The 24,493-nt window shown below is 35.4% G+C and overlaps 1 long non-coding RNA gene across 1 annotated transcript in view; it reads left to right on the top strand.

Annotated features, from left to right (window-relative positions):
* LOC306640814 overlaps positions 1-24,493 on the top strand; it is a 162,246-nt gene that overhangs the window by 121,595 nt on the left and 16,158 nt on the right. The gene's annotated exons all lie outside the window — the stretch shown is intronic.

The raw sequence follows: 24,493 nt of genomic DNA, 5'->3' as shown, positions 1-24,493 counted from the left end.
CTATTGTGGTTTTACAGAGTTGAAGTGAGTTTCTATCTCTTTTCTGTGAGCTTCTCCTTCCTTTCCTCCCTCCCTCTCTCTCTCTTTCTCCCCTCTCCTCCAACACACACATACACACACACACACACACACACACTCTCTCTCTATATATATATACATATATGAAACTAAATTTCCCTAGGAGCATGATTAATTCAAAAATTATATAATGCAGCTTTATTTTTAAATGGGTTTTATGTATAACCCCAAATGGTGAGCAACTCAGAGAAGGCAGTGGCCACATTTTTTTTTTTCTACAGCAAAATCTCTAAGTACAGCAAATTTTCTAACAATTTCTTTGACTACAAAGTATCTGGCAGGCTTCAGAGGGGAAAAAAAAATCATCCAGAGTTTTCAACAGAAGGAACTTCTAAAGGTAGATGAAGCCAATGCATTTCAAGGAAAAAAAAAAAAAAAGTAGATTAGCCAATGTTGAAATCTGTACAGTCCCAGGAAGATTTCTCCTGCCTTGAATTTTGCTGAAGCAAGGTTTTCATCAATTATTCCCATGAAAGTATAAAAGTGCTGTGGGTATATAATTCTTACTCTTAAAGGCAGAAGTTCCTTTTTAAAAATAATGTTTAAGACTTTTAAAAACATACACAAGTCATACATGAGAGAAATTTCACTAAACATATGCAAAAATGTATGTTAAGTATGTAGAAATTTTAAGATCCCATTTATTTTATCGCTTTCCCTTCCACATTGGTAAGTGCTTCTAACTGCTTATAATATTTCCAGATATTTTGAGTTCACATATATTCTTCTTCTTAAAGTCTCCCCAATTTCTTTGAAAATGCGCTCCTCTGCTATTGTTCATGTCAACAGAAGACCATTCCCTAATTCCTGACTCCACCCTATAATCTAAGCCTTCCAATAAGCCCTGGAAGAGCCTGGGACAGCACAGGATAAAATCTCCTCCAGCAAGGTGCTTGCTTCAGGGACTCTACCTGAGTTCGTAAGAAATCATGGCTTTCTGGGGGTCAGAACCCTTGCAGGAGCAGCAGGTCCAGAGGGGATGACAGCAGTGGACAGCTGTGACCACACGCTGACCAGGCTATTCCAGTCTACCTGCATGGCAACATTCCCTAATTCTCCATTTCCTCATAACCTCCCTGTTTCCTGGGACCTCAGGTTGTCTCCCTCCTGTTCCATTCATTCCATGTATCTTTCTAATATCAGGTACCCTAGAGCGCTGCAAAGCCTTTTGTGCCTGTTATTGGAATTGTAGACCAGCTTTTTTGGGTGGTTTTTCTATTATGTGTTTTTCTATTTCTTCACTTACCTTTTTTGTCAATGTATGTCCCATGTATTCTTTATAATTAATGTCAATGTATTTCATATGTGTTCTCAAATCTGAGAATTTCTTTGAGTAGAAATTCTTTTAATCCAAGCAACATGTATTTATTTTATTTACTTTTATTTCCTGTGCTTTCCTCCCTCTTTTTATTGATGAATATCTTGATTAGTCAAGATATTGATTAGGTATAGACCTTGATATGCCAAGTTGACATATTATTATTATTATTTCAAAAATAATACTTAACAATGTCTATATGTCTAAAAATGCTAATCGATACTTCTCCCCTAGGAAAACTAAGATATTAGAATATCTTAATTTCTTTTCTTTACAATATCTGAGGTTATTTTAACATTTATTATCTTTAAAATATCCAAAATTTCTTTTTATTTTTATAAGTCAGTGCACCAACAAGCTAAAAGAAATTTCTGAAAAACCCACAGCTAACATTATATTCAATGATGAAAAACTGAAAGCTTTACCCCTAAGATCAAGGAGAAGATAAAGATGACTTCTTTCACCTGACAAGAAAAATAATTAAAGGTACCCAAATATTTAAAAAAAAAAAAAAACTTCCATTTTCTGATGATAGGATCAGATATATGGGAAATTCCAAATAATCTATTAGAAAACTACCAAAGCTAATAAATTCAGAAAAGTTCTTTGTTATGAGATCAATCCTTGAATTTAGTGTTGTTTCGATACACTAGCAATGAACAATTCAACAAGGAAACTAAGGAAGCAATCATTTACAACAGAAACTAAAAGCATAAAATACCTAGAATTAAGTTTATCGAAGGAAGTAAGAGTTGCACAATTAAAACTGTTAAACATTACTGAAAGTAATTAAAGAAAACCTAACTAAACTGAAAGCTATCTAGTGCTCATGGGTTAAAAGAGTGAATGTTGTTCAGATATAAACATCTACACAAAGTGATCTAAAAAGTTCAAGGTAATCCTTACCAAAATTGCAATACCCTTTTTTTGATAGAAAAAATAAAAACATCAATCTTCAAATCCATTCAGAAATGCAAGGGGCCCTAACTAGCCAAAACAATCTTGGAAACAAAGAACAAAATTAAAGGACTCACCAAGTTAAAAATGTACAACAAAACTACTTTAACCAAAACAGCATGGTACCAAGATAAGGATAACTATGTAGAGCTAGAGAGAACAAAACAAAGTTCAGAAGTCAACTCAGACATCTGGAGCTAAGTGAATTTTGACAAGGGAACCATATCCAGTTGAGAAGGCAAGAAGAGTATTCAACCAATAGCGCTGGAACAATCACTTAAACTTAAGGCTAAAACATAAAACTCCTAAAATAAATCATAGAGGAAGTCTTCAAGATGTGGGATTTGGCAGTGGAATCTTAGATATAATTGCTGATTTGAACTTTACTATTTGTTTTCTTTTTTTCTTAGACAGTAATTTCTTTTTTTCCTGAACTTTTTCTGTAGTTTGGTCATAAATTTAGATATTTTTGTTTGAGAGGAAGATCTATTATCATAGTCCTTATATCACTGGGGAAATAAAAAAAAAATTTGCTACAACCAGAAATCATTTTAAAGAAATGGTTACTGTGCCTTAAGCTCAAATACAAAATTCATATTATTTGGCAACAATATAAAGTAGCATAAGACCTTTTCATTCAGATGGGTCTACTGGTCTGATTTTTATACTATTTTTTTCTTTCTGAACTACATACATACATTATGTATTATCTACAATTTCCAGATGCAAAGTCTTTGTAGTAAAAGTAAGAATTTAAAGACATTGTAGGAAGCATTTGTGTTTATCATACTCCAAATATTTATGAGTTTAACCTCTATTTTACAGCTTTGCCGAAATCCAACTTTACAGCTAATGTTCTGAAGTGGCATGCCTTTATGGAATTCCCCCAATGCATTCAAAATTATTCTTCAGAAAAATTTGTGGCACATACGAAATTAGGATCTGGGATGTGTCGCCCCAAACTGATGGGATAACCAGCTAGATGGAAAACATACCTGATGTTAATAGGTATGGAGGAAAAAAATATAGCATTACAAGTGTTTTATGAGACTGGCATTGACTCTTCAAAAACCCGCTCAGTGTAGGGGATAGGTAATCCACACATAAAATCAGTTAGGAAACAGCAGAACTGTACAATACTATTCAAATGGACCTACAGGACATATACAGATCTTTCCACCCCAACAGCAATAGTGTTATAATTTGGATATGAAGTGGCACTTATGAAATTAGGTTTTGGGATATGTGACCTCCAAACCAATGTGATAACCTACTAGATGGAAAACATACCTGAATGAATGACTCTTTAAATACAAAATCCCTTATTACGTTAACACACCACCTGTAGATATTTTACTAGGATTTCTATTCCTTCTTTGAACTCTTTAATCATTTAAAATTTTTAAAATAACAATTATTTCTTTTAATTTGTTTAGTGTTCTCCTATTCTTGATTTCTACTTTTCATCTTTGTTGTATCTGCTGAGTCCTCTCAGGCAGGGGTCTTTCTTTTTTTGTGCCTGGGGGTTGATTTCCAAAGATGTTTTGTTGTTGTTCTTATTAGTTATACATGAGACCAGAATGCATTTCAACTCATTGTACACAAATGGAACACAACTTCTCATCTCTCTGGCTGTACATTGTACAGAGTCACACTGGTCACACAATAATACATGTACATAGGACAATAATGTCCATCTTATTCCACCATCCTTCCCACACCCACACCCCTTCCCTCTGCCCAATTCAAAGTTCCTCCATTCTTCCCAGCCCCATCCCTTCCAGTTATGGATCAGCATTGGCATTTCAGAGAAAACATTTGATCTTTGGTTTTTTGGAATTGGTTTATTTCACTTAGCATGATATTCTCCAACTCCATCCACTTACCTGCAAATGCCATAATTCCATTCTTCTTTAAGGCTGAGTAATATTTCATCATATATCTGTATATCTATATGTATAATGTATGTATATCTATATCTATATCTATATCTATATCTATCTATCTATATATCTCACATTTTATTTATCCATTCATCTTTTGAAGGGCATTGAGGTTGGTTCCATACTTAAGCTATTGTGAATTGAAATGCTATAAACATTGATGTGGCTGCATCACTGTAGTATGCTGATTTTGAGTATAAACTGAGGAGTAGGATAGTTGGGTCAAATGGAGGTTGCATTCCAAGGCTTCTAAGGAATCTCCACACTGCTTTTCAGAGTGGTTGCACCAATTTTTAATCCCACCAGCAATGTTTGAGTGTACCATTTCCCCCACGTGTTTGCCAACATTTGTTGCTTGTGTTCTTGATAATTGCCATTCTGATTGTAGTGAGATGAAATGTTAGGTTTTTTTGTTTTTGTTTTTGTTTCTGTGGTGCTGGGTATTGAACCCACGGCTTTGTGCTTGCAGGCAAGCACTCTACTAACTGAGCTATCTCCCCAGTCCTTAGAGTAGTTCTGATTTGCATTTCTTTAATTGCTAGAGATGTTGAACATTTTTTCATGTATTTGTCGATTGATCATATTTCTTCTTCTATGAAGTGCCTGTTCAGTTTCTTAGCCAATTTATTGATTGAGTTTTTTTTTTTTTTTTTGGTGTTTTTAGAATTCTTTATATGTCCTGGAGATTAGTGCTCTATCTGAGGCGCATGTGATAAAGATTTTCTCCCATTCTCTAGATTCTCTCTTCACATTACTGTTTCCTTTGCTGAGAAGAAACTTTTTAGTTAAAATCCATCCCATTTATTGATTCTTGATTTTATTTCTTATGCTTTAGAAGTCTTGTTATGGAAGTTAGATCCTAGGCCAACATGATGAAGATTTGGGCCTACTTTCTTTCCTATTTGGTGCACCATCTCTGATCTAATTCCTAGGTCCTTGATTCACTTTGAGTCGAGTTTTGTGCAGTGTGAGAGATAGGGATTTAATTTCATTTTGCTGTATATGGATTTCCAGTTTTCCCAGCACCATTTGTTGAAGAGGCTATCTTTTCTGTATGTTTAATGTATGTTTAAGTATGAGATAACTGTGTAAGATAACTGTATTTATGTGGGTTTGTCTCTGTGTCTTCTATTCTGTACTATTGATCTACATGTCTATTTTGGTGTGAGTACCATGGTGTTTTTGTTACTATAGCTCTGTAGTATAGTTTAAAATCTGGTATTGTGATGCCTCCTGCTTTATGTTTCTTGCTAAGGATTGCTTAGGCTATTCTGGGTTCTTATTTTTCCAAATGAACTTCATGATTGCCTTTTCTATTTCTATGAAGAATGACATTGGGATTTTAATGGGAATTGCATTAAATCTGTGTAACACTTTTGGTAGTATGGTCATTTTGACAATATTAATTCTGCCTATCCAAGAACATGGTTGATCTTTCCATATTCTAAGGTCTTCTTCAATTTATTTCTTTAGTGTTCTGTAGTTTTCATTGTAGATATCTTTCACCTTATTTGTTAGATTGATGTCCAATTGATAAACCCTTAGCTATGCTAACAAAGAGAAAGAGAAAATTAAAATTACTAAAATTTGTGATGAAAAGGAAATATGATATGGACACAACTGAAATACAGAAGATAATTAGAAACTATTTTTAAAATTTATACTCAAATAAAATAGAAAATTTCAAAGACATTGACAAATTTCTAGAGACATACAACCTATCCAAACTGAATCAGGAGGACATTCACAATTTAATTTAATTTCTTGAGCAATGAAATAGAAGACACCATCAAAAGCCTACCAACCAAGAAAAGCCCAGGACCAGATGTATTCTTAGCCCAGTTCTACAAGACCTTCAAAGAAGAACTAAAACTAATAGTTCTCAAATTATTTCATGAAATAGTAAAGGAGGGAACCCAAACCAGACAAAAACACATCAAGGAAAGAACACTTCAGACCAATATCTCTGATGAACACAGATGCAAAAATTGTTAATAAAATACTGGCAAACTTCATACAAAACATATTAAAAAGATAGTTTGACATGATCAAGTGGGGTTCATCCCAGAGATGTAAAATCAATTCAACATATGGAAATAAATAAATAGTAATTCATCACATCAGTAGACTTGAAGATAAGAATCATGTGATCATCTCAATAGATGCAGAAAAAAAGTATTTGACAAAATACAGCGCCCCTTCATGTTCAAAACACTAGAAAAACTAGGGATAGTAGGAATAGGAACAAACCTAAACATTGTAATAGCTATCTACACTAAGCCCAAAGCCAATATCATTCTAAATGGAGAAAAAATTGAAAGCACTCCCTCTGAAAACTGGAATAAGACAGGAATGCCTTCTTTCACCACTTCTATTCAACATAGTACTGGAAACTCTAGCCAGAGTAATTAGACAGATGAAAGAAATTAAAAGGATACAAATAGAAAAAGAAGAACTCAAACTATCACTATTTGTGGACAACATGATTCTACATTTAGAAGGTTCAAAAAAACAACAACAAAAAAATTCTACCAGAAAACTTCTAGAGCTAGTAAATGAATTCAGCAAAGTAGCAGGATATAAAATCAACACCCATAAGTCAAGTACATTTCTATTTATCAGTGATTAATCCTTCGAAATAGAAATTAGGAAAGCTACTCCACCCACAATAACCTCAAAAACAAACAAAAATATTTGGGTTTTTGTTGCTAGTGATTAGTCTCTAGAACCTGTCTGACTGGATTACTAAACTGTTCATAGAATTGCATATAACTGGTAAATGTAGTACAAAATTTTTCTTAGCTTCACTTTCATTTATCCTCAGAAAAGAACATACATAGTTGGTTATGTGGCAACCAATTTCATAAAGGAAGGCAAATTGATCACTTATGGAGAACTTAAATCTGAAAATACTTTTAGATTTTCAAATACTACTTTAATCACTGAAAATAAAGATGACTAAAAGTTGTTACTTCTAAGCCCTTGCAGTAGACTTTATTTCTTTGCCCACAACGGGAGAGAAAGAGAGCTCCTTGGATACTTAAAAAAAGGATAATGGGCAGAGATTTTATTTTTTCATTCCTATTTTGTTGGGCTCCCTCTTTTGGATGAAAATTTCATATCTGAATCTCAGTTCCAGCTCTTGGTCTCACTTAGCCAAAGGTTAAACCTTCAGGAAGAATGGAAATATTAGTGCTGCTAGGTCAAAACCACATGCACTATTATTATCCATTTTTTATGCTGGATTTATGGTTTTCTCTTACTTCTGAAAGAATTGGTTTAACATGTCTTTATTTCTGTATTTTATTATGTATTTGTTAGTTTATATCAGCACAGCTTATTTATGTCCTGTTTTTTGAGAGTTCAAGGTGGACATCTACATATGTTCTCCATGTGGCTAACAAACATCTTAGGATTGTCTGAAAGTCAAAGTTTTGGTTCAAAAACCTTGTGTTTTAACTTGTTTCAGTTTTTCCAAAACTCTCTTCACTCCCCCAAAACTGTGTGACTGTCTTTCCTGTCATTCTGAGTGTGCTTAATGTGATTGACTATACTATTTATTATAATTAGGGGGAAAAATTCTTTTATGGTATCTACTTTTATTTATCCTCACTTCTATTGATGTTGCAGGTTCTTTTTTCACTTTTATTTGCATTTAGGTTCATTCTGTGATTGTATTTTTTTTATTGTAAACAAATGGGATACATGCTGTTTCTCTGTTTGTACATGGAATAAAGGCATACCATTTGTGTAATCATAAATTTACATAGGGTAATGTTCTTTGATCATTCTGTTATTTTCCCTTCCCCCCCAACCCCTCCCACCCCTCTTTTCCCTCTAAACAGTCCTTCCTTCCTCAATTCTTGCCCCCTCCCTAACCCTAAACCTAACGCTAACCCTAACCCTAACACTAACCCCTCCCACCACCCATTATGGGTCATCATCCACTTATCAGCGAGATCATTCCTCCTTTGGATTTTTGAGATTGGCTTATCTCACTCAGCATGGTATTCTCAAATTTCATCCATTTGCCTGCAAATGTCATAATTTTATCATTCTTTATGGCTGAATAATATTCCATTGTATATATATACCACAGTTTCTTTATCCATTCATCAATTGAAGAACATCTAGGTTGGTTCCACAATCTGGCTATTGTGAATTGAGCAGCTATGAACATTGATGTGGCTGGATCTCTGTAGTATGCTGATTTGAAATCCTTTGGGTATAGGCCAAGGAGTGGCATAGCTGGGTCAAATGGTGGTTCCATTCCAAGCTTTCTGAGGAATCTCCATACTGCTTTCCAGAGTGGCTGTATAGCACTTTAGGTAGTACGGCCATTTTGACAATATTAATTCTGCCTATTCAAGAACATGGAAGATCTTTCCATCTTCTAAGATTTTCTTTAATTTCTTTCTTTAGTGTTCTGTAGTTCTCATTGTAGAGTCTTTTACCTCTTTTGTGAGATTGATTCCCAAATATTTTATTTTTTTTCGATGCTATTGTGAATGGGGTAGTTTTCCTAACTTCTCTTTCTGAATATACACCACTTATGTATAAAAATGCATTGGATTTATGAGCATTTGAACATGTAACCTGCGACTTTACTGAATTCACTTATGAGTTCTAAAAGTTTTTGGTGAAATTTCCTGGTTCCTCTAAATATATAATCATGTCATCAGCAAATAGGGATAGTTCAGTTCTGCTTTTCCTATTTGTATCCCTTTAATTTCTTTGGTTTGTCTAATTGCTCTGGATAGAGTTTCAAGGACTATGTTGAATAGAAGTGGTAGAGGACATCCCTCCCTTGTTCCAGTTTGTAGGGGGAATGCTTTCAGTTTTTCGCCATTTAGAATGATATTGGCCTTGGGCTTAGCATAGATGGCCTTTACAATGTTAAGGAATGTTCCCACTATCTCTATTTTTTTTCTAGTGTTTTGAGTATAAAGGGATGCTGTATTTTATCAAATGCTTTTTCCGCATCTATCAAAATAATCATGTGATTCTTGACTTTAAGTCTGCTGATATGGTGAATGACATTTATTGATTTCCGGATGTTGAACCAACCTTGCATCCCTGGGATAAAACCCACTTGATTGTGGTGCACTATCTTTTTAATATATATTTGTATGCTATTTGCTAAAATTTTCTTGAGAATTTTTGCATCAATATTCATTAAGGATATTGGTCTGAAATTTTCTTTCCTCGATGTATCTCTGTCTGGTTTAGGTATCAGGGTGATATTGGCTTCTTAGAATGAGTTTGGGAGGGTTCCCTCCTCTTCTATTTCATGGAATACTTTGAGGAGTGTTGGAATGAGTCTTCTTTCAAGGTTTTGTAGAACTCGACTGAGAACCCATCTGGTCCCGGACTTTTCTTTGTTGGTAGGCTATTGATGACCTCTTCTATTTCATTGCTTGAAATTGATTTATTTAAGTTGCATATGTCCTCCTCGTTCAGTTCAGGTAATGCATATGTCTAGAACTTGTTGATGTCTTCGAGGATTTCTGTTTTGTTGGAATGTAGATTTTCAAAATAGGTTCTAATTATGTTTTGTATTTCACTTGTGTCTGTAGTGATATTTCCTTGTTCATTCTGTATTTTAGTAATTTGAGTTTTCTCTCGTCTTCTCTTTGTTAGTGTGGCTAAGGGTTTATCAATTTTGTTTATTTTTTCAAAGAAACAACTCTTATTTTGTTAATTTTTCCAATTGTTTTTTTTTGTTGTTGTTGTTGCTTCAATTTCATTGATTTCTACTCTGATTTTAACTATTTCTTGTCTTCTACTACTTTTGGTGTTGGTCTGCTCTTCTTTTTCTAGGGGTTGAGCTATAGAGTTAAGCCGTTTATTTGTTGATTTTTTCTTCTTTTGTTGAATGCACCCCATGAAATAAATCTTCCTCTGAGTACTGCTTTCATAGTGTCCCAGAGATTTTGATATGATGTGTCTTTGTTCACATTTACTTCTAAGAATTTTTTTATTTCCCTCCTGATGTCTTCTGTTATCCATTAATCATATAATAGCATAATATTTAATCTCCAGGTATTGGAGAAATTTCTGTTTTTTATTCTGTCATTTATTTCTAATTTCAATCCATTATGATCTGATAGAGTACAAGGTAGTATCTCTATCTTCTTGTATTTGCTAACAGGAGCTTTGTGGCATAAAATAAGGTCTATTTTAGAGAAGTATCCATGTGCTGCTGAGAAGAAAGTGTATTCATTCTTTGTTGGATGGTATATTCCATATATGTCCGTTAAGTCTAAATTGTTGATTGTGTTACTGAGATCCATGGTTTCTTTATTCAATTTTTGTTTGGAAGATCTGTCCAGTGGGGAGAGAGGTGTGTTAAAATCGCCTAGTATTATTTTGTCCTGGTCTATTTGATTTCTGGTTTTGAGAAGGATTTGTTTGAAGTACATGGATGAGCCAATGTTTGGGGCATAGATATTTATGATTTTTATGTCTTGCTGATTTATGCTTCCTTTAAGCAGTATGTACTGTCCTTCTTTATCCCTTCTGACTAGTTTTGGCTTGAAGTCCACATTATCTGAAATGAGGATGGATACTCCAGCTTTTTTCTGTGTCCGTGTGCATGGTATGTTTTTTTCCCTCCTTTCACCTTTAGTGTGTGGGTATCTCTTTCTATGAGATGAGTCTCTTGCAGGCAGCATATTGTTGGATTTTTCTTTTTAATACAATCTGTCAGTCTATGTCTTTTTTTCCCCAGTTATTATAGTACAAGAAAGGGGGAAAAGCAGTGGATTAATAATTTAACTACATGGAAGTAATTCTTGTAAGGAGGAAGTGATACACAAAAGAAACATTTCCAGAATTAAAGGTGAGCTCGAGGAATCAGCCTGGCAAGCTCTGCCACTTCATCCTTGTGACTGTGTTATCATTGTTTATTTTGCATGGACTCTTCAAACACAGGACCAGCCAGCAGCAAGCTCAAGGAATTCCAATCCTCAAGAGTTTATGGTCCACCGTCACATAGGGCATCAAAAGGCAGGCCTGGGGTCGCCTGAACTCTCACAAGGAGAGAACAATATTTCTTTTTTGCTTTTTTAATTTACTTTTATTGTAAACAAATGGGATACATGTTGTCTCTGTTTGTACATGGAGTAACAGCATACCATTTGCGTAGTCATACATTTACATAGGGCAATGATGTTTGATTCATTCTGTTATATTTTCCTTTCCCCACACCCCTCCCACCCCCTCTTTTCCCTCTATACAGTTCCTCCTTCCTCCATTCTTGCCCCCCTCCCACCCCTCATTATGTGTCATCATCCACTTATCAGTGAGATCATTCACCTTTTGGATTTTTGAGATTGGCTTATTTCACTCAGCATGATATTCTCCAATTTCATCCATTTGCCTGCAAATGCCATAATTTTATTATTCTTTATGGCTGAGTAATATTCCATTGTACATATATACCACAGTTTCTTTATCCATTCATCAATTGAAGGACAACTAGGTTGGTTCCACAGTCTGGCTATTGTGAATTGAGCAGCTATGAATATTGATGTGGCTGGATCTCTGTAGTATGCTGATTTTAAGTCCTTTGGGTATAGGCCAAGGAGTGGGATAGCTGGGTCAAATGGTTGGTCCATTCCATGTTTTCTAAGGAATCTCCACACTGCTTTCCAGAGTGGCTGCACTCATTTGCAGCCCCAACAGCAATGTATGAGTGTACCTTTTTCCCCACATCCTCTCCAACACCTGTTGTTGCTTGTATTCTTGATAATCACCATTCTAATTGGGGTGAGATGGAATGTTAGGGCAGTTTCGATTTGCATTTCTCTTATTACTAAAGATGGTGAACATTTTTTCATATGTTTGTTGATTGCTTGTAGATCTTCTTCCGTGAAGCGTCTGTTCATTTCCTTATCCCATTTGTTGATTGGGTTATTTGTATTCTTGGTGTAGAGTTTTTGAGTTTTTTATACATTCTGGAAATTAGTGCTCTATCTGAAGTATGAGTGGTAAAGATTTTCTCCCACTCTGTAGGCTCTTTCTTCGCATTGCTGATAGTTTCCTTTGCTGAGAGAAAGCTATTTAGTTTGAATCTATCCCACTTATTGATTCTTGCTTTTATTTCTTGTGCTATGGGAGTCCTGTTAAGGTAGTCTGATCCTAAGCCAACAAGGTGAATATTTGGACCTACTTTTTCTTCTACAAGATGCAGGGTCTCTGGTCTGATTTCGAGGTCCTTGTTCCATTTTGAGTTTCGTTTTGTGCAGGGTGAGAGATAGGGGTTTAGTTTCATTCTGTTGCATATGGATTTCCAGTTTTCCCAGCACCATTTGTTGAAGAGGCTATCTCTACAATGAAAACTACAAAATATTGAGGAAAGAAATTGAGGAAGATCTTAGAAGATGGAATGATCTCCCATGTTCTTGGATAGGCAGAATTTATATTGTCAAAATGGCCATACTACCAAAAGTGCTATACAGATTCAATGCAATTCCAATTAAAATCCCAATGATGTACCTTACAGAAATAGAGCAAGCAATTATGAAATTCATCTGGAAGAATAAAAAACCCAGAATAGCTAAAACAATCCTCAGTAGAAAGAGCAAAGCAGGGGGTATAGCAATCCCAGAACTTCAACTATACTACAAAGCAATAGTAACAAAAATGGCATGATATTGGCACCAAAATAGACAGGTAGATCAATGGTACAGAATATAGGACACGGTCACAAACCCAAATAAATACAATTTTCTAATACTAGACAAAGGTGCCAAAAATTTGCAATGCAGTCTATGTCTTTTGATTGATGAGTTCAGGCCATTAACTTTCAGCATTGTTATTGTGATATGATTGGTATTCCCAGTCATTTGACTCATTTTTGTTTTTTCACATGATTTGGTTTCTCCTTTATTTGGCCATTCCTTTAGGTTAGTTCCTCCTGTTGCTGATTTGCATCGTTGTTTTTCATCTCTTCCTCATGGAATATTTTGCTGAGAATGTTCTGTAATGCTGGCTTTGTTTTTGTAAATTCTTTTAGCTTTTGTTTATCATGGAATGATTTTATTTCATCATCAAATCTGAAAGTAAGTTTTGCTGGGTATAAGATTCTTGGTTGGCATCCGTTTTCTTTCAGGGCTTGGTAAATGTTGTTCCAGGCCCTTCTAGCTTTTAGGGTCTGGATTGAAAAATCTGCTGATATTCTTATTGGTATCCCCCTGAATGTAATTTGATTCTTTTCTCTCGCAGCCTTTAAAATTCTGTCTTTATTTTGTATGTTAGGTATTTTCATAATAATATGCCTTGGTGTGGGTTTGTTGTAATGTTGTACATTTGGAGCCTCTTGTACCTGGTCTTCCATTTCATTCTTCAGATTTGGGAAATTTTCTGATATTATATCATTGAATAGATTGTTCATTCCTTTGCTTTGTTTCTCTAAGCCTTCCTCAATCCCAATAATTCTTAAATTTGGCCTTTTCATGATATCCCATAATTCTTGTAGATTCTATTCATGGTTTCTTAACATCTTCTCTGTTTGGTCAACTTTGTTTTCAAGATTCAATTTTTTGTCCTCAATGTCTGAGGTTCTGTCTTCCAGATGTTCTATCCTATTGGTATGCTTTCTATGGAGTTTTTAATTTGGCTTATTGTTTCCTTCATTTCAAGGATTTCTGTTTGTTTGTTTTTTTTTTTTTTCAGTTTCTCTAACTCTTTATTGAAATGATCTTTTGCTTCTCGTATTTACTCTTTTAACTGTCAATAGGTGCCATCATTTCATGCCTGCATTTGCTCTTTCATCTCCTCCTTCAAAGCCTGCATTTGCTCTTTCATCTCCTCATTTGCTTCCCTGATCATTTTAATTATGTACATTCTGAACTCCCTTTCTGACATTTCTTCTGCCATGCTGTCATTGGGTTTTATTGATATAGTATCTAGGTTTGTTTGGGACATTTTCTACCCTTGTTTTCTCATATTGGTCAGATATCAGTGGGACTCTGATATTGCAGATTTCCTCTATTGGCTTATAGCATCCCTGTAGATTTCCAGTATATCACCTCCCAGCCTTCAGTAGCCTGAAGTCTTGGAGGAACTTGATAATGCAGTGCTTCCGAAGAAAGTTGCCCCTAACCCAGTACTGGGTCCAGGGCTTGGGGCTGGTTCTGCATGGAAGTCCTCTTAGTGGGCGATGTGCTCCGAGACACATCGGACCACATGTGCCTCTAGACAGGGCCTGCCTCTGCCTGAGGGAGCCGGGCTGCTCGGGAAAGCCTCTTGCTGCCCTGCCCTGGTCCTAGAAGCTGCCTACTGTCCGGGGCTGCCGCCTGGGCCAAACTTCTCCCCGTGGGAGAGATTCACTCCATGGCTCTAGTTGGTCCGAGTCTCTCAATACCTCTCCTTCTTGAATCCTGAGTTCTGGAGCGACGGGAGATGCAGTCATCCTCTAGTCCGCCATCTTGGATCTCCTCTCCTGTGATTGTATTCTTCCTGAAATGGCAACACCACTTTTAACTCTTCTACCTTCTTTACTTCCATGAATGAGCAACACATAATAATTAATGATGATCATGATATAACCTTATTCTCTAGTAGCATCACAATTGGCCAGAGTTATGGAGCTTCATTCCCATTTTATAAGAAATAGGAGAAAATAAAAAATTATGTTCAAGATCACACAACTATGAAATTCACAAATCAAAGCTAGGAATGTGGTGCTAGTGTCCATGCTCAAAAACACTACCCTGTATTAGTGAGGCCACCTGTAAGGTCATCCCAAACTGCCTAAAGAAATAAACACAACTTTTAAAAATAAAAGGAAATTTTGAGTTAAGGTAAAATATTCATAATGGAATGCCAAGAATCTTCCTTCCCAGCTGAGTGGGCCTAGGGCTTCATTCTAGCTTCAGCAGAACAACTTTTAATAATCAAGACTCACTGTTATTTAATGCAAGATTTACCTTAATTGGATATTACAAAAGTCTCCTGAAATGAAATTTCCATTTGTCAATATGTTTTCTAGACAAAGTTGATTAGCAGCCATACCTTGCATACTCTGAAACTCTGAGGTCTATGCTTTGGGGAAGAAAACACTGGTCATATGAGACACGAAGCCCCTTAAATAAACCAACCAAAAAGGTAGCTGTCACTGACAATGAAGGAAACCTCTTTTGTCACATTGGCTTCTCCAGAATATAGTTCATTCATTTTTTCAATAAATATTTATTGAAGCCAGAAGTTAAAGTGGATATAAAAAGAACGTACCAGGTGGTAGGTTATAGTAGTTTAAAAGGACAGTTGAAAGTGGGGTTCCTTAGGTGCTTTGAGCAGCATTGGTTGTCATAATTAGCAAAATGTTAGTTTAAGAGCTCAAAATTTAAATAGAAAATGCTCTTTCTTATGATGACCCCTGCCCCTGTCTTTTGAAGGTACTCTTCTGGTCTGACCATTACCAGGCATGAGTTAGACCATTTGTCGCAACCTTTTCAACTGAATAATCTATTCACTACAAAGAATCTACAATATGCCTTTCATGTGTAAAGAAAATTCTTACTCAACCTGTAAAAACCTAGCAGATGGTACAGTAATTTGTATATCCGTACATGCATACAGGATATATTCTTGGAGAATGAATCAGATTCATGTTACATTTATTTAAATATTTTGTTATATTTAATTTTAATTCATTTATTCATAGTTTTAACCTCTGTAAGAACATCCTTTATTTAAATTAATAGATAGGTAAATGGCATCAACAAAACTGCAGCATTTAATGCTGAATTTAACTGACATGCATGAAGTCATTGTATTAAATTATTGGTTTTCCTATTGTTTTTGCACAGATGGTGCCAGTAATTAATATTATGCTATTTTCTTCATCAGGGGATTCCCTGCTGACAAAATTCATATAGTATAAAATAAACTGCTCTATTATACTATCTGAATAGATGATGTATAGTTTATATATTTATTAGTAGTAATATATTTTCTCAGAAGCAAAGTATGTAATACTCCTAATGGTCAATGTATTATTCAAGTTAATAAATCTAATAAGATGGACAATGTGGTCTACTCTTAAAAAAAATTCTAGTTGCATAGTTGATCATAGATGTGTAACAAATGTGTTATGTGCCATCTGGTTTCTGAGAACAATATAAATTTTAAGATAGGGAAGGTATCTAAATGATGAAAGGTAGCAAAGAACAGCACAATCTAGCACTTTTAAGAAGGCTTCCTGAAGGGAGTTATCTCTTGAGAGGTCAATGGATATATTTCTTATTATACCAGCAATGCTAAGGAATCTGAGCAACATGGCTATATATCAGCATATAGCCTTAAAAATGAGTTTAAAACCTGCCTCTTTGTAATCAAGGGCTATATTTAGCATAAATCCTCAGAAAGTTAATACATCACATGATGAGGAAAAAAGGGTCTATGACTTCCATCTGGAAGTAGGACCCTCAAATTGACACCTCAGGAACATACCTGAATTGTACTAGCAGCTCCTACAGAGGTCATCAAAAGTGGCAAATCAATTCTAATAAACTCCTTTTGCTTCTTTCAAAGGGATCAAAATATAAGAAGCTAGTTTCATTTCTAAAGGATTTTAAAATTATCATTCTTTATTTCTAAAGTGCCATGAAAATGCTATTTAAATTACCTGCGGATCTCAAAAGGTAAATTTCTAGCCAGAGAATTTTCCATTAGCAAACAATGTTTTTAAAGTAAGGAAGCACAAAAATAAATAAAAGTCACCTTTTATTCCCAGGTTTTATTTTTTAAAATTAGGATTGGGTTAGAGCCCCTATGAGAACCTTCCAATCTTTGAATGAATTGTCCTTATCTCCTCTCTGCCAATGGTTCTTGTTCTTAATACAGAAACTTCTTCACTCAGCTAACCAGGATGCAGTGAAAACCTTAGTATGACCTCTTTTTTGATTATTATCATAAGATAATAATCTTTCAAATTACTGAGTGTCCCCATTTTAGACTCATTATTTTTCACTTCTGTTTAATGATGAAGCAGACCCATGGAATCTAATATGGGGAACTTAACACATGAATTTCTCTGGGCTGAGAAGCAAACCTAGCAAATTGCTATTGACTAGAAACTGTCTGGATGCAGCTGCAGTACAGCAAGGGGCTCAGTTCCTGGCAAGACACAGAAAGTTAAACGAGCAAGGTGGAATTATCATCCTTTCTTTTGAACTCAGGGAGTCACCAGTATCCACACCTTTGCTCTTTAATCTATGGGCTGTGCTAGATTTCTATAACTCCTTCACAAAAACGCACCTAGAGCACCACACCTGACAGAAAACTGACTCAAATATAGAGGAGGACTTGTACTCTGATTGGTCTTGGTAACTCAGAAGGACTTCCCTTTAAAAAAAAAATGTTCTTTTTATAATCATCATGAAAAGAATCTAAATTCGCCATTATTTTCAAACTAAATACCTGTACATGCTGCACCATATGTTATGATTTAGAGGAAAACCAGTGTTACTGTGAAACTTATAATTACAAATACCTGTGTCCTGGTGTTCAGTCTCTCTGCTATTGATAAACTGGGCTCTTGGCATTATTTGCTGTGGCAAAAAAGGACAAATGCAATTGATCCCTTAAAATTCCCTGATTTGAGAGTCAGCTAACAATCTATGAAATTTCAGGTAAGGACATTAAAGTTCTAATTGTATAATTCCAGAACACTTTGTGGAGAAATAAGCTATTTTAAAATTAACAAAAAACACCTAATGAGATGTGAATGCTTTCTTAAATGGTAAAAAATATATCTTTTAAGAGGTATTTTATTAAACATTTTAACTTTTTTTATTATGTATATACAGAATACCAATCCCACTTATAAATGAGTACATTGACTACAAGTGCCACTTGTAAAAAAATCTTGCATTTGCCAAGCAAGTTTGGTAATGCACAGAAGTCTATATACTTCATGGAAATAATGTAGCAATAAATTATATAATTGATGTCAGCTTTGTTATGAAAGTAAAACAGTTTTAGTTAGATATAAAACATTTTTCTAAATTAATTCTTTATTCTGAAAAATATTTTATATTATAAAATAAGGTAATTCAAGAATATTTGGAAAATGGTTGCAGGACTACATTCTGAATAAACTATGCATGTCTTTCATTTTTGTGTCAGAACAATATGGAAAAGAACAAACTAAAAATAGGACATGCATGTGAAATTAGACCCATGAAATATTAGGATGGGTTGCATAACATTCTAGTAATAGAGCACGAAAGAGTATATTTCTGGAAAATTGCTTTTTTTTTTTCATCCTTAATAAGTCCACACATTTACTGTGGGTCTCCATTTCAAATTTACTGACAGTGTCAATGGGTGCTGGGTATTTGGCTTAATCTCTTGCATTGATGGGAAAAATATTTTATGGATCATTAATCAGGCCTTATATTTACATGCTTACTTTGCTGGTATTTCTTATTCTGAATTTACTGTGATTTGGATTACAAAATTAGAAATTACCCTTAAATTATTTTTTCCCTTTGAAACTGAAGGAGTCTTTAGAAACCATTAAACCTCTACATTTCCAAAAATAGCCAACAAGAGTGTTTTGCCTAATTTTCACACGAATAAATTACATCTGGGAACCTTTTGGAGTCCCAACACCTAAGGCACTCCAATTGTGTGGTTCTATATCCCTCAGGGGCCTGGAACATGATTCATATGCCTTGATCTTATATATTTATGTATTTTTTACAAGCTAATTAAGTGGTAAAAAGGGAAGGATAAAAGGAAGAGATGGAGAAAGAAAGGAAAGGGGAAGAAAATAAGGAAGGAAAGAAGGAAGAAAGGATTGATAGACTGTAGTTTATAAAACATATAAAAAGGACACCTGATAAATTACAAGGGAGCATTGAGCTACCATCAGTATAGCATAAATGAGCCATTTTCTACTCATGCATTCTTATCCCAAGTCAGACAATTGGTTAAGGCTTTGTTGTTAAAGTGGATTGAGCACACATACTTACTTACCTGTTCGTGTGTATATCCATAAGCATTGTTTTTATGGAAGAATAGATGTGGATTTAGAAAATATTTGGAAAACACAGGAAACAATAAGGGTATATTTAAAAACAAACGTTTAAAGATTAATGCTCTGACTCTCTTTGCCTAAGTTAGAAAAAAAAAAAAGCTATGACTTTATGTGTTTTCCTTCCATAAATATATTTGTTATAATCTAGTTGACTTGTGTTTCAAAAAGACCTTCTAAGAAACAACAGATTTTAATCTTCAGTTTATCTACCATTAATCTATCTGAAAATAACTGCTACAGCTAAAGTAAATGTCTTTATCCAGACAGAGGGTGATATAACAATACTACCATTCCTCTTGACCCTTTAATTGTCCTCCTGAGTGTCTGCCATACATCTAAATGAATTACATATCTCCATTAACTACTAACAAAGTTAGAGGCAGTATGTGGTACTGTGGCCCTCTGTTGAAGTCCCTGAGTGCCGAGGTGTTACCCTCATCTCCAACCCATCCCCTGTGAGGCAGCCCATGGCCAGTGACTGAGTGTGAGGGACATGAAAGTCCTAGCTCTCAACAATAATGGAGAGCCAACTCCAGAGCAACTAGGTCCAGAGTGCTCAATTTGGGTTCAGGGTGACACCTCACTTCTCCCCAGATCACCTTGTCCATCAATTTCTTCCCCTGGTCGATTTTGCTTCCCTCACTCCAATACAGACCTTTCCTAAATGGGAAATTTAATAGGTCTCTAGTTCATGAATTGTTCTCAGACTCCTCTTTGAGGAAACCCTCCTAAAGAAGTACCTAAAGACGGAGCTGTGCATTAAGAGTCAAAAATCAAGCACCGACACCTAAGAGTGAGATTCTAGAAATCCATTCACCTATCTAATCTTCAATTTTCTTACCTGTAAGATGGTAATAATGACACTTATTCTCATCACAGAATCCTTGAGATTCACAAATGTAAATAAATGTTTTAAAGTCATATAAATCTAAGTGTTTTTGTTAGTCTGTTAGATCTTATTTTTCTTTAAAATATAAAATAATTATCAAAAGAAAAATAATTGTATCCACTTTATAGAGCAACTACTCCAAAACATTTTTTAATTTGTTTTAATTCAATGCTGAATGTGAATTTTTGTTTTGTGAAACTGTGGTTGCCTTAAAGCTGAATTGTCTCAAACTAAATAGAAAAGAATTTAAGTCACAGTATTAAAAAAAAAAAAAAAAAAAAAAAAAAAAAAACTGTCACTGAGCTACTGAGCACTGGAGCCAGGACCTCCCTCCACAGCTCACAGAACATGTAGAAGAACCAGCCTACACACACAATCGAAGCTCTAATGAATCTTCCACTTTCCCACAGAGAAAATTCCCAGGGTAGAGAACAGGGGAGTGCAGACTTCAGCTGAGAAGCTTCCCCCTCTTTCCTTCTTCCCCTTCACCTCTGTCATATACTTTTTCTTCCTTTCTCCTTCTTCCCTCTCCTCCTTTCTAGGAATCTTCAGTGGCCACTATCCCAGTCTGGAGGCCAAGGGAGGAAGAGAATTCTAGAAGGTTATAGCATACCTCAATCATTGTCTAGATGTGTGCACTTCTAGGTGTTTCTGCACTAGGGGCGAGATACCTGAGAAAGTCACCTGGATCCCCTATCTGGACATTTCTAAGATGCAAGATAGTTGGTGGATTCTTGCTGCTTGGAGTGAATGGCCTGAAGTTCAGTGTGAAGATGGAAGAAGGTATTTGGGGCAGCTGGAGGGACCCAGAGGGCAGCAGGAACTGTTATCTCATCCTGATAGGAGGCAGCCGATTGGGATTGCTGGCATTTTTTCTAAAAGGAAAAAAAAAAAAAAAAAATGGTTACCCCTTCCTAAGGGAGTTTTTAGTGATCAAATTGGGCTAGAGGATCTCAAAAAGTTATACATCACATCATATCAGCTCTAAGCTGAATCTGAAGGAGCCAGTTACCACAAAGCAAAGAACACCTTCATATAGCCAACTGTGTAAGAAGGAGCCAGACCCAAAACAGAAGGGTGTGCTAGTTGGGGCAGGGGCGGAGGAAAGCAGAACTGCCCTCCTCCATAATCCGGTCCTCTCATGACAGATCTGATCAGCATGGGATCAGGGGCAACACTCTGAGCTGGAATGGAAATTTATAAAATGGACTGAAATAAATTTTAGTAACCAAGAATAACCAGAAAGTTATGAAATCTACCTGAGGTTTCATTAAAGACATAGGACATGGCAATTCCACAGAGTACAAGTGAAAGCAGTGATTAAGAAGAATCAAATCATTTTATACCCCACCGAGTTCAAAATCCTCAATAAACTAGCTACACATCAGTAGGTAATTTGACCTGAAAATTATTCAAACTGAGTAAGACTGCAAAATATTAAAACCAAAGTACATGGATCAGAAATAAGGGGTCCCAGTGCAGCAAGAGAGTCCATTTAGGGGCTGAGAACGTGGATTTTGGGCTCTGACCAAACTCAATTGTAATCTTAGTTCTTCAGTTACTGGCTGAATAAATTTCTTAGACTCACTAAGGCTTGGTTTTCTGGTTTGAAATTGGAAATAAGTACCTCTAAATTTCTTGTGAAAATAAAATTACAAATGTAAAGAACTGTGTTTAGCACATGGGAGACATTCAGATAGCAGTTAATCTCATTTATGATACTCCATTGTTCAAAATAGAATCATAGGATTTTTATTTTCAAACTAGATGACACACCATTTGATTCTTCAATGGCTGGCACCGCACTAAATGGATTCTTTTGTAAATAACAGCTACACAATGAAAAATTTTGAAATTGAGCCTATTCAGTTTTTTCCACTTTTATAATATAGACCACTTTAAAAAATCTGAAATGTGGTTAATTTTTAAAAGCTAGCAAGGAAAAAGAGAAATACAATCAGCCAGGTGCGTGCCTATAATCTCATCGACCAAGGAGGCTGAGGCAGGAGGATGGTGAGTTCAAACTCAGCCTTAGTAATTTAGCAAGACCGCAAGCAGCTCTGCAAGATCCTATCTCTAATAAATATATTTAAAAAATAAAAAAAAAAAATGCTGGGGACGTTGCTCAGTGGTTGAGCTCCTCTGGGTTCAATCTCTGGTATAAAAAATAAATAAATAAAATAAAATAAAATAAAGAAAAATAGAAATAAGACCATTTGTAGAGAATCAGGCCCTTTAAAAGTTTAGAAGAGATCATTTCTAAAGTTAAAATTTATTGGCAAAATAGCTCCTACCCCATCACCTTTCCAAATAGCTAATACACTGTACAGGTTAGTAAGGGGCTACAGTTTTGCCATGTTGTGTATTTATTTGTTTAATGAATTAGGGGTACTCATGTTTTGTCCACAAAGACATAGAACAAACAACCCGCTTATTAGTTTTCTCCTAAACTTCTGAGAATTCCCTCTTTTTAGATTTGCCCAATTGTCAGTATTTTTTCTTCTCTCTTTTCTGGCCCATTATCTGCTTAGTAATGGATCCCTTCATCCCAAACAGCAGGTTTATGTTCTCTGTGCTCCAAAGGGGCAGATTGACCAATCAGAATTCATCAAGCTCTGGCACTCAACGGCTGCACTCTGGCTCCATTCTCTCTGTTGATGTTCAGGTTTGTTTTTTGTTTTGTTTTGTTTTCCACAGCACACATAGTTTAAAAAAAAAAAAAAATTTCCTTTCAGCTGATAGTGGTGCTTATTGTGCAGGCTCGGGGCTTAGAAAGACATAAATGATTTTCCAAAGCATGTTTTTCAGAACAGAGGCTGTACCATCCCTATAGTCTGCATCTGGAGCACTTCACAGCTCTGAAGCTCTCACAGGGTGCTACCCATGCAGGCAACCAGAAGAGTAGAGAAGTCATGTCTGGTTAGCTTGATGGGGTAGTGAGAACTGGAAGTCATTCTGCTTGTATCTCTCCAATCCTTTATCCTATGAGGTTTTGTCAGCCACAGGGATTAGCTTTAAGTTACTAAATGGATGGCCAGGGGTGTAGTTCAATAGTAGAGCTCTTGTCTAACATGTTTAAGGTCCTGGTTTTGATCCCCAACACCACATATATACATATATACAATAGAAAAATAAGGTGCTCAGTGAGCTAGAAGTAACCCTGAAAATTGTCCAAAATTATACTTAAACTTACAGACTGCTAGGGATGGAAATGTTTTTAGGACCCTCCTGTGATTTCTGTTGTGACCCTTGAAGGAAGAAATAGGAGCACATGAGTAAGCAAGATTTTGAATATGCAGTATGATTGGTAGCAGAAAAATCTAGAAAAGAGGCTGTAAAGGAAGACTTGCATATAGTTCTAGAAAACTTCTCACAGTGCCATCAAAATCTGTCTTTAAAAATGATTTTTCACCATATCTATTAAAAATCTGACATCTATTAAAGTATCTGTCAGACATGTTTTTGCTATCATCAGGATATTGCATTCCTTTGAGAGAGATTTGGCAATTGCCACATAGTGATCCTATTTATTTCTGAGTCAAAATAGTTGGTCCCTCAGTCCTCTGAAGTTCTTGATGAAGAGTAAACAGAGAAATCTGGGTTTTTCCACTGTTAATACTGTATGTTAACTAGCATATGATTACAATAGGGAGAAAGGTAGATAAGTGTTTTTTTCTAAGTGAGATGTACTTACAGAAGACATTTTTTAGAGTTAAAATGGCAATGATTGCATTTTAATGAAACAAAGACTAAGCATAAACTTTCTGAAGTCAATCATTTGGTTTTTCTCATATTTGCATCTCTCCTTGTATCTTACAATAGCGAATGTATACTTCATATTTATTGAAGAATTAGATATGTGATGCAGAATTTTGTCACAGAGTGATACACAGAACTTGGAAGAAGATCAAAGGACAAGGAAGCTTGAGCAAGTTACTTTATCATTACTAAATATATCATTGTAGAAGACTGTATTCTCTAGAAATGGCTACAGAAAATGTCCAATCTCACTTACCCTTCTAGAACCTTGCCATCTGCTCACCAAAATATTGAAGTATATCCCCTCCCTTTGTCATTGAGTGGATCTTGTAGGTGTTTCAATAAATAGAATGCAGAAGTGATGCTGAATAGTATCCAAGGCTAAATTATAAATGATAACATAGCTTTCACCTGGTCTTTTTCTCAGGACTTTTACCATTGGAGGCCAGTCACCCTGTTTAAACAATGCTCAGATTGCATGGAGAGGCCACATGTGA

The sequence above is a fragment of the Sciurus vulgaris genome (genome assembly GCF_902686455.1).
Source record: "Sciurus vulgaris genome assembly, chromosome: 1".
Lineage (NCBI taxonomy): Eukaryota > Metazoa > Chordata > Mammalia > Rodentia > Sciuridae > Sciurus > Sciurus vulgaris.
The sequence above is the reverse complement of the archived record's forward strand: the minus strand, read 5'-3'. Positions and strand labels throughout refer to the sequence as shown.